A 10,988-nucleotide genomic window follows, 5' to 3' on the forward strand; every position below is an offset into this window, starting at 1 on the left:
CGATGACAAAGATGTGAGGACCGAGGCTCGAAATGGGGAGCCGGCTGAGCTTTTGATATCTTGTATTCATGTTAGGTATGAGGGTCCTGATTCTGCCAAACCTCGTACCTATAGTTTAAGACTGTGAAAGCTCGTCCTGATCGAAAGCGAAAGGAAGTTCCTCCCCGTTCCAGTTTCAGGCCTAAAAAGATGCCTAACATGAAGGGGCCTGCTGTTGTTAAAAGAAATGCAAGCTCTCGCGGAGATCGTCGCAGGAACAATGTATGGGTTAGGAAGGCTCAGCCGCCTGTAGAAACAGTGGCTAGTCTAGTTGATGATAATAATCCTTCTCCCACCATTGTCTGTGCCCTTGAGGCTGAGCGGGCTATAACTGAGAATGTTTCTGAAGCCTTGGCATATTTGGAAGTTAGTGTCCAGGAGCCGGTTCTTATGGAGATTGATATTGGGGCAGCACAGAAGACTGTGGGGGTAGATCCTGCGAACATTGCCCTCTACAAGACTTTATTTGATGATCCGGAAGAACTAGAGTAGTGTAGTTCTTACTAGGGTGTAGGTGTCCTTTATTTATTTCAGTTGTGTTTGTTTTTATTCTTAGCACTTTGTTTTCCTTCTTATTATTTTTTCAATAAAGGCGTATTTTTATTTTTCATTTTCATTTATTTTTGTCTCTCCTCTTTTTATGTTTTTATATGTCTAACACTTTTTGCACAAAGAATATGTGTTTTTTTTTATTGGACCGAATCCTTGGTAAGGATTGCCTACGTATCTTGTCAGAATCAGGTCGCGCGTAGTTCTTTCTAGAATAAGTTCTAGGATGCCAGATTTTAATAGATATGCCCTGAGGTGGTAGCATATTATTTAACCGGTCAAATGAGTGAAGTATTATCATTATTTTCGTCTGCCGTTTTTTTTTTGCTGTAAGTCGCGTAAAAAATGAAATTCGACTATGTTTTGTATGGCTATATTTTTTGGTGAGCCTATTTGGATACGTGTTGTACCCCCCAAGTGTTCGTTATTTTTCCGTTATGTGCGGATAAAATGACGAGCACTTCTAAAAAATTTAGGCAGGCAGAGAGTTTCAACGCCCAGGCTGGGGCGTCAAAGATTTCGACGCCTAGCCCTGGGCGCTGAAAATGATTTGGGCGGTCGTTTTTGACGCTTTGCTTCACGTGTTCTTGCATTTATTTCTTTTTCTCTTTTTTTAGTGCTTTGATTTTTGCTCGTATTTAAAATCAATTTTAAGGCTATTTGGGAGGCTTTTTTGACTGTTAGCGTGAGATGCGTTTTTGTCCGGATTATTTTTTTTCTATCCGTGACTCGAAACGGTTTTAAAAATGGAGTTAGGGTGTGGAAGATATGAAGATCTTTGTGTAGGCTTTTGGGTGGGTTGAGGTGCGTGTTGATGCGGGGGGCGGTGTCTATTTTTTATGAGTTTTTTTTTCTTGAGCAACCTTTGTATTGTTTGAATTTGATTTCCTTTTGATTTCTTTGGGTTGCATGGATTGATTTTTATGATGACACTGGTTGGCTTTTTAGGTTTTGGGGATATGAATGGGATAGTGTGGTTTATTTTGTGGGTTTTCGGGAACTGGTTCCCATGCCACTATTTCAAGACCGAACGGGCCTCGTTTGTTGGGCCTAGAGTGGGCCGCCTCTGTATTTTAGTATTTTGCAAGTATATTTGGTGTTTACTTAGTGTTAGAATAAAATCTTTAGGAGAAATATTACGCCTTTATTAATTTGGAAAGTAAGGAAAACACACTGAAACAAACTTGACCTATATTCTAAGGGGTCTTAGGACCATCTAAAGTCTTTATTATTTTTCTACCAATCTAAAGGACTACTAGGCGCTTTTTACTGCGTTGCCCTATGTGGCTCAAGCCTTTGGTTTAGTCTCGTAAAACTTTGGTCCTTTACCGGTACTCATCTTGAATTCTATTCCTTTTGCATTGACCCACTGATATGTCTTCACCCATCCGTTCTCGATCTCTCCTAGTGTTAATGCAGGAGCGATTAATCGGGTTGGATCGAAACCTTCATCTTGTTAAGCTAGGGTAGTCGTCACAGTCTCGTCCTCCATAGGCCTCGATTCGTTAAACAATGTCCATAGAGCCCGGTCGTCCAATATTTCAGTTGTTTTAGTCTTGGTGAGGTGGGTTGCCTCATCCAAGGTGTGGCAGTCATGGAAGATTTCAAATCCTGGTTTTAGCAAGCCATCCTGAACGAAGGGTTCAGGGAAATCACAGCATGGGTGTCCTTCTCCTTCCCGAACGAACATCCCGTTAAGGGTTCTTTGATATGGGGGAAGGAGGGTGGTTTGTTTGGCCTTGTTAAGGCGTAGCCTAGACAGGCGGTCAGCAGTATCTTCCTCCGTTGGTTCATAGCCTAAGCCAAAGGGAGTAGATTTGTTGGATAAAGGATGGAATGTGCATTCCTTCTTCCTTATGCCCAATGGGGTTCCAGGGAAATAACCTTGAGCTAACAGCATTCTAGGGATGACTCGGGATGCATGCGGGTCTAGGAATGCTGGATCATAATCTTTGATGAACTGGATTGTTTCTTCCATTTGGAACCCGTAAAGGTCGTCTGCAGTTTCGGCCGTTCCAACCATAGTACAACTGACGTCGAGAGGAGGGGCGCGGATTTCTAGTATTACCCTGTTATGGTTAAGTTTAACCATTTGGTGCAAGGTAGAAGCCACACCTCCTAAGTCATGGAGCCAAGGTCGCCCCAAGAGGAGGTTGAAAGTGGGCTTGATGTCAATTATTTGAAACTCCGTGGTGCCTGCCACAGGCCCGGTTTGTATGGTGAGGTTGATTTTTCCCAACACAGGCCTTCGGGAGTTATCATAAGCTCGTACCCCTTGCATGGAGGTTTGGAAGTCATCATTTCCTAGCCCCAAGCAATGGGCGGTTCATAATGGGCAAACATTAACCGCCGAACCGTTATCTACGAGCGCTAGGGGGATGTTTTGTCCTTTGCATCCAACCACTAGATAAAGGGCTTTATTGTGAGCACCCCCCTCTTTGGGCAAGTCTTTGTCAGTGAAAACTATGGCCTTTTCTCCAGCATCTCTCGTGACATGGCTAACCAGTGAGTCAGGTGTGATATCTGTAGGTACTGAGATGAGGTCGAGTGAGCGAATAAGCTTTTCGCGATGTTCCTTTGAAGTACACATGAGATCCCAGATGGTAATTTCGGCTTTAGTTTTTTTAGTTGTTTCAAGAGAGGATTTTCAATGACTTCTGCGACGGTGGTGTGCCGTCCATTCTCAGGAGTTTGCCTAACTGGGATATCGTCCATAGGAGGTGGGAGAATATCCGGTTGGTATATCCTTCCGGATCGGGTGAGGTTGTCGACCTCGGGTTCCTGAGGGGTGGTGTCAATGAGAGCATACCCGGGCCAAATTTTAGTAAAGAGGTCCTGGCCCGACACTCGAGATAGGTAAATATCTTCATCATCATCATCCCACACACCGCACGCTTCTCTCTCGATTCGATCCATAGGGACCACAGCGAGTGGTGCACCTTGAGGTGTAATATACACCGTGGGGTCGAAGTTCTCTGGTTGGTCGAGAGAGATGTGACAAGAGCCGAGTGGGCTCTTGTTGTTGTTGGGTTTGTCAACGTTAGGGATAGGTATCACTTCATCCTCTATCATGTCCTGGATCGTATGTTTTAGATTCCAGCAGTTTTTAGTGTCATGCCCATTTCCTTGATGGAATTTGCAGTAAGTACCTTCGACCCAATATTTTCCCTTGACAGGAGGGTCACGGGTGGGGCCTATAGGTCTCAACTTTCCTTGATTGGTTAGCCTTTCAAAGGCTTGTACCAAAGTTGACCCGAGTGGGGCAAACTTTCGGTCTCGGACCCATCTTCCAGGGCTTCTTCGGGCGGGAGTCTCTTCTACGGCATGGACTTCTTGGGCTTGGGACGTGTTGCCCCTGTTGTAGATGTTGCTTTTTTATGCGGGTTTACTTTGTATGGTTTTGGCGAGGTCGTCCTCGATCTTTATTCCCACATCATAAACTCTTTTGAAAGTATCAAGTCCCAGGTACCTAAGGTGTTGTCTGTAAGCCGGGTCCAGGTTGTCAATGAATTTTTGGACCAATTCTGTTTCGGGGGGGCCTATTGATTAGCTGGGCCGCCTGATCCCTCCATCTAGCAAAGTAGGTTGTGAAACCCTCATTTTTCTTTTGGAAGAGAACTTCCAGCTCGCGCATGGTGACTTGAAAATCCATGTTCGACGAGTATTGCTTGATGAAGACATTGACAAAGTCTTCCCAAGTGGGGAAGAGCTTAGGGTCCTGGTGATAGTACCATTTGAGCGGCACAGGTTCCAAGGACAAAGGAAAGGTAGGTAAATACATGGACTTGTCCACGCCTTTCAAGTTCATGGCATTCACAAAGCTCAATAGATGGTCACGGGGATTGTCCGTGGCCTTAAACTTTGGTAAGTCAGATGAACTAAACTTTTCGGGTAGTTTGCCAGAAAAAGGTTCAGGATTGAGGGAGAAGTACTTGCTCCCCATGGTTTGCTGTAGGACCATTTTTTCAATCCTCTTCTCGTTATCGAGGTCATTTTTGGCTTGTGCAGCCGCTAAGGCTTCGTTTTCCATTTTCAGTTGGCCCATGAGTTGGGTCATTTGAGCCATCTGCTCTTGCAATTCTTCGATGGACATGTTTGAGGGTGCGAATCGAGGTTGGGGAAGCGGAGATCCTTGAAATGAGGGATGACGGACGGAGCTTGGAGTCACTAAACCTGGTATTGGCGATGTATCTTCGAGGCGTACTAACCGCTGATTTCCTGATCGGCACCAAGTGGCAGGACCAGTCCTATGCATAAGATAAGCTAAAGTTTAGGTCCCAAAGTTTCAAGTATTACTTAGTCTAGACTTCGACTCTTTCTATTGGTTTTTTACTCTTTCTTTTGTTGGTACACTTTTAGTTCTTTCTTTTGGTCATTCTTTGGATTTTCGAAACACTTTCCCGTGTGACATTCATAATTATTAGCATGTTCGGTTTTGGTGCCGAGCATTGTCGTCGTAGGAGGCCTAACAACGACGCAAAGAGTTATTCTTTTTTATGAGTCGCTTTTAGAATCGAGCGCTTTTCTTACGCCCTCGTAGCAATTCTTTTTACGAACGGTTTTTTTTGTGCTACGTATTTTCCTTTTGCGCGGGCACCGAGGCTGCTGCGCATGACCAGAAGGCCAAGCAGCAACTTCAGCGCCCAGCGTCGGGCGTGAGAAATTCTGGCGCCCAGCCAGGGGCGTTGAAAATGCGTCCCTGGCTGATTCTCGTTTTCTGTTTGCGTCTACTTTTGTTTATGCGACGTCGATTTGCGTGCTTGCCTAATAACGTCCTTTACGCGTTGTGCAGCGTTTTGTGGGATCCGTTACAGGCCATCCCGAGCGTCGCTTATTTTTGTGGCGATCATTCGGGTTTGCGGAACACGTATTTCGGTATAACTCTTAGGCAAATTGGTTTATGAATGTTTGGGCAATTTTTAAGGTCGTTGGTTTCTCTAGGATAGTTTGTCACACACAATCATGTATTTCGCTACACATAACTAACATTCCATCATGAGGCAATAATAATATGTCACGTAGTTTATGATAGGCTTCTATGGGTAGTTATTTGCGCCTGGCTTGGTACCGCTTCTATCGTAGATCCAACACATGCCCCGGTCGAGGTAGTGTCTTCAACAGACGAATTTCGCTCAAGAGGCCAACCCGCAAGTGCAAGCCAAGGGGGCATGCAGGCGAGAGGGACCTAATGAGCGAGCGATTGGGTTCGGGATAGGTGTACTACCTGCACAAGTACCGAGTGGGCAACATGCGTGGCGTATGCACCCCCTATTGGCGAAAAAAGGTATCCTTAGTCCCAACTCCCGAGGGAGCCGAGATTCGTTATGCGGTTCTGCCCATTCACATTAATATGCTGATTTTCAGGTCGTCCCAACTTGATGGGGAAATAAACGCGGGGCAGGATCGTTTCACCCTTCGGCTATTTTGATTACCTACAAGCACGAGTATTTCCTTCACTTTCCCCAGTGGATTCGCCACTGTGAGGGGGTCGAAAAAGCACGAGGCTAATGCGTGACCTCGTCCCTCGTGGGTGTGACGTTTCTTTTTGTCAAATCAAGTGTAATTGGATTTCCTGTGAGTTTACACCCAATTGACTAGTAATATAGGAGTCGCCATTCAGTTTTTAACGACAATGAGAAAAACTGACAAAACCCGGTTATCGTGACATAAAGGGAATGCAATTATGTTTGACCACGACGGCCGTAGGTTCCCTTGTGATCCTTGGTGTGGGGATCTCTCAACATACACCCGCAAGGTAGAGATTGAGGGTTCGGGGGACTATAACTACCGAGAGGAGTATTCGCTCTTCGATAACTCCTGAGGCAGGATATCCTTACTAGCTCAGCATAAATAATTGAAGGGACATGCGTTAACTATTAAACTAATCTGAGTTGATTTTAGCAATATGCAACATATAATACTAGATCGATCGCGATTATCTGATTTAAATAGCATTAAGGGACCTAGCATGATAATCCAATTTCCCAAAATATTATATTTGTTAGGCGTGGTAGAACAATCAGATTTCGTTAGTTTAATAGTTCATAAAAAGGGCGAGGAAAGCAATTAAATCATAGAAAAGGGACACATTACGACGCACCCTTGAGAGGTGCGTCACGGTTCTCAGAAAACTAACCACTTTGACTTTGCTATTTCTCCTTTTTATTTAACGAATCTCAAATTATGGGGCAGGATACGTTCTGTTCGATTTATGGATCGATTGCGACAAAACGCGTGAACAATTTCGCAGCATGAGGCTTAGGCTAGGGGTTGGAGTCAATACTCAGAATATGAATTGTGTGTTGTTTTCACGTCGAACTTAAAGCCCTATTTATAGAAAAGAGTTCGTGGAAAGATAGAATTGCAGAACTCTAATCCACGAGGAATTAGGAAAAAACACGTACCAGGTATTTTCAGCGCCCAGGCCTGGGCGCCGAAGATTTCGGCGCCCTGAGCCAGGCGTTGAAAATAGGATCTGGGCTGTTTTTCTTAGTCAGATTCGGATTCTTAGAATCCGGAGTATTTGAGATTTAATTGAGTCTTTTAGTGCGTATTAACCTTGTGACGGGATGCGTCTGGGCCCGTTACGAACTCTAGGCTCGTTAGGATTTTAATTAATACGTGACTCCTATTTTCGAATCATATTAGGAATAGGATTCTCTCGCAATTTCTATCTCATTTAGGATTTATGTTGGAGTGCAACACCTAATTCTGACAGGTTTCTATCTTTTATGACTTGCCACTTTTAGAAGCTACCCTTTACGGCAGTTACTATTTTTAGCAGGTTTCCATAAATAGCAGGTTTCTATAAATAGCAGGTTTCGGGTGAAACAAGAAGGGTGATTGAGATTCGTTATTTTATAGGAGATGCGTTGTCAAGTGGAGATTTATGTTTTCATCATCGAACCTTCCCTTTCGGGAATGGGGACAAAAGTAGGTGTCTTCACTTTTACATGCGAAATTGACACAAAAATCACTCGATTTGGTTGAGTAACGAATATTCTGCCGAAAAACTGCGTACGTATAATTAAATAAACGCAATTTGCAATTAATTACGAAAACTAATCACCCCTTTAATTCCTTGCAAATTTGTAAAATTTAACCATCTTCATGCAATTTAGATTATGAAAATAATAAGAGGCTCGTGATACCACTGTTAGGTTATCATACATATGACAAAACATAAATCATGCGGAAAACCTTAATGCCAGGAAACATATTATTTACACATAATCATTTAGCACAATTCAGATGCATACATTTTGTAGCGTGCCCTCCCTAGCTGCGCCCGAACCGAACAAGAACAAGTCTTTAGGACTCCAAGTGTCGTTCTCCGTAGATAATCCACAGTACGTCCGGATCCGCCTTAAGCTTGACCAACTAGAATCGCCCTTAAGGTTCTAAGAATTTCGGCTAATAGGCTACAAGTGTTTGGCTGATTTTGTTCCAAAATCTTACCTTTTGAATACTTCAATTCTCGGTCTAAATATGTGACCCTAGGCACCTATTTATAGAGTTTATGGAAAGGAATTATAATCTTATTAGAATACAAATCTATTTAATTATAATCCTACTAGGACTCTAATTAAATAAACTTTATCTATTTAGGATTAGATTTAATCACATTACGAATCTCGGTAGCCTTAGGATTCCGAGTAACACACACGAGTGGCACAATGCACCGCACGCAAGCCTTACGGCCCACGCACAGCGCACGGCCCAGCTCGCCGCTGCCTTTGATCCGCGCGCGCCCAAGGCCTTGGCTGGGCCTGGCATTTGCGCTGGGCATGGTCTTGGCTTTGGCGTGTGTTTGCGCTTTGGCTTGCTGGGCGATCGCCCGGCTTCGTGCTGAGCCTTCGTCTGGTAGGCCTCGTCCGATGCTAATTCGTACGATACGCTTCCGATTAAATTCTCGATTCCGGAATTCATTTTCGATACGAACAATATTTAATATTTCCGATTCCGGAATTAATTTCCGTTTCGAACAAATATTTAATATTTCTGTTTCCGGAATTATTTTCCGATTTGGAAAATATTTCCGATTCTGACAATATTTCCGTTTCCGGCAATATTTCCGATTCCGGCAATATTTCCATTTCCAATAATATTTTACGATACGTACCATGTTTCCGTTTCCGGCAACATCTACGACTTGGATAATATTTATATTCCGATACGATCCATATTTCCGTTTCCGGCAATATCATCGTTTCCGGAGTATTCACTTGCTTGCTTTTGTCGATCTCAGCTCCCACTGAAACCAAGATCCGTCGATTCCGAATATCCATAGATCGAGTATTTAATGTCATTAAATACTTGATCCGACGTACTATTTGTGTGACCCTACGGGTTCAGTCAAGAGTAAGCTGTGGATTAATATCATTAATTCCACTTGAACTGAAGCGGCCTCTAGCTAGGCATTCAGCTCACTTGATCTCACTGAATTATTAACTTGTTAATTAATACTATACCGCATTTATTAGACTTAACATTATATGCATACTTGGACCAAGGGCATCATTTCCTTCACGCCACAAGGAGGTCTGCTCACCTTGAACTTCTTCATGTGTCCCCTAATTGGAGAATTGAACTCCCATTAAATGGTAGAGGATGGAGAAGTAGCAGAGGAGAGAGAGAAAAACGAATTTTTTTTAGGTTAATGGTTAGTTGACGGAAATAAGGGGGGTGGGAATTTGGAGGGAATTTTCTATTAAAAAAAATTGTTAAAAATGAATCACGTGCAAGTCACGTGCCGGTCAACGCCGGAAAAATGGCGTTGACCACCGGAAAATGGCATTTGGTCCTTATTCACAACAAAAAATTTGAATTGGGCCCTTTCTCACAACTTTTTTTTAAAAGGTCCTTTATCACAATCTATACTAATATGTTAAAAGGCGTTTATGAAAACGTATATGTGTCACGTATGCCTCATCCTTACTATGCCACGTCATCACTAATATGCATCATGGCATGTTATTGACAACCAAAAAAATCATGTAGCAAGGATCGAACATCAAACCTCATGGATAAAAGTTTCACTTCCTACCATCTTAACTAGCTACAATTTACGTTATATTTTCCCATATAAATGTAAAATATAATCTTTAAAAATGGGCACATTTTTACAAAAAGTAAACCCCACTAAAAGTAAAACTCGGAGCAACCCCCGACACTACTAGAAATGTTAGTTTTAACGAATATTGAATAACGACTTACCAAAAACATTAGTCGTTAAAGGAGTTAAAGTGGGAAATAATGTCAAATTTGGACGCGGTTCATCTCAAATAATTCAAAAAATATTGAGCGGTCTTTTTTCACAATTTAGTCGTCGTTAATGTCTAGGTAATTTTTTGGAAACCCTTTCGCCTCTTTTTTCTTAAGCAAAATAATTTGCACGTCTCTCTCTCCTAGAATTTGAGATCTGGTGAGGCTTTGATTGCAATATCAAGGTCTGCAAAAATCGTTGGATATGAAGGTGAAAGAATACATAAGGTAAAATTTTCTTCCCTATGAGAATTGTAAATCCTAGGGTTTTCATTGGTTTTCTGTTATCAATGCCAAATTTTTGGTTTTTAATTTGCAATCTTGATGCCAATTTTGCAGGAAATGGTGTTTTCTGAGGTAGGATTTCATGAAGTTCGAGCACTTGTGTTATTGGTATCGAAAGCATGTTAGGAATTGGTGGATTTTGCAACTTTTGGTTCTCGAAATTGCCTTCTTCTGGTATTTTCTTCACCCAATTCTCCAAAATCTAGGTCAGATTAAAAACCCCTAAAAGTCTTTCGATTTTCTCTACTATCAAATTCTAGTAATGGTGATGCTTAGAAATTTACCAGAGACTATTTTTGGAAACCTCTGTACTCTTGTTCTTTCTCTATCTCCTCTCAAATCAGTCTGTTATTTTCTTGCAGAGATTTGGAGACTCAGCGAGTCAGTGAGGATGGAACCCGCCAGAGCGATAGCGGCACTAGCGTCGTGGTGGTGGTGACACGACTAGTTGGCACTTTCACTACAAGCATCAACGTCGTCAATAACTCAGATTTTTACCTTAATTGGTATTTATTTTTATTTGAATCACGTTGTTTTTACATTGCATTTTCAAAAATTTCTCAACTATATTTCAAAAATTTCTTTATTTATGTAAATGTGATGGATAATTGGTGAATTACAATTCAATTATTCTTTCCAATAGTTTGATTATATGTGAAAGAAATTGTCATAATTTGTGAACATGAATGAAGTACGGAGTATTAATCTGTATGTGTGTAGATTGCTATAGACTATTCACACTAGTTCAGTTGTTGGATACTCAATATCTGTTGTACCTTTGAGTTTAGTCATAACACAAAGCATATGTGCCCTGAACCCCTTATCGATTTCTCAACACAACCCGTTTCTTA

General features: G+C 42.2%; 1 long non-coding RNA gene across 1 annotated transcript; it reads left to right on the forward strand.

Annotated features, from left to right (window-relative positions):
* The first annotated feature begins 9,841 nt into the window (after positions 1–9,841).
* Positions 9,842–10,843, forward strand: LOC110793991 (uncharacterized). The gene is made up of 3 exons (XR_008919634.1): positions 9,842–10,080; positions 10,192–10,311; positions 10,500–10,843. It is a non-coding gene; the product is annotated as an uncharacterized lncRNA (long non-coding RNA).
* Positions 10,844–10,988: the final 145 nt, after the last annotated feature.

The sequence above is a fragment of the Spinacia oleracea genome, chromosome 4 (assembly GCF_020520425.1).
Source record: "Spinacia oleracea cultivar Varoflay chromosome 4, BTI_SOV_V1, whole genome shotgun sequence".
Taxonomy (NCBI): domain Eukaryota; kingdom Viridiplantae; phylum Streptophyta; class Magnoliopsida; order Caryophyllales; family Amaranthaceae; genus Spinacia; species Spinacia oleracea.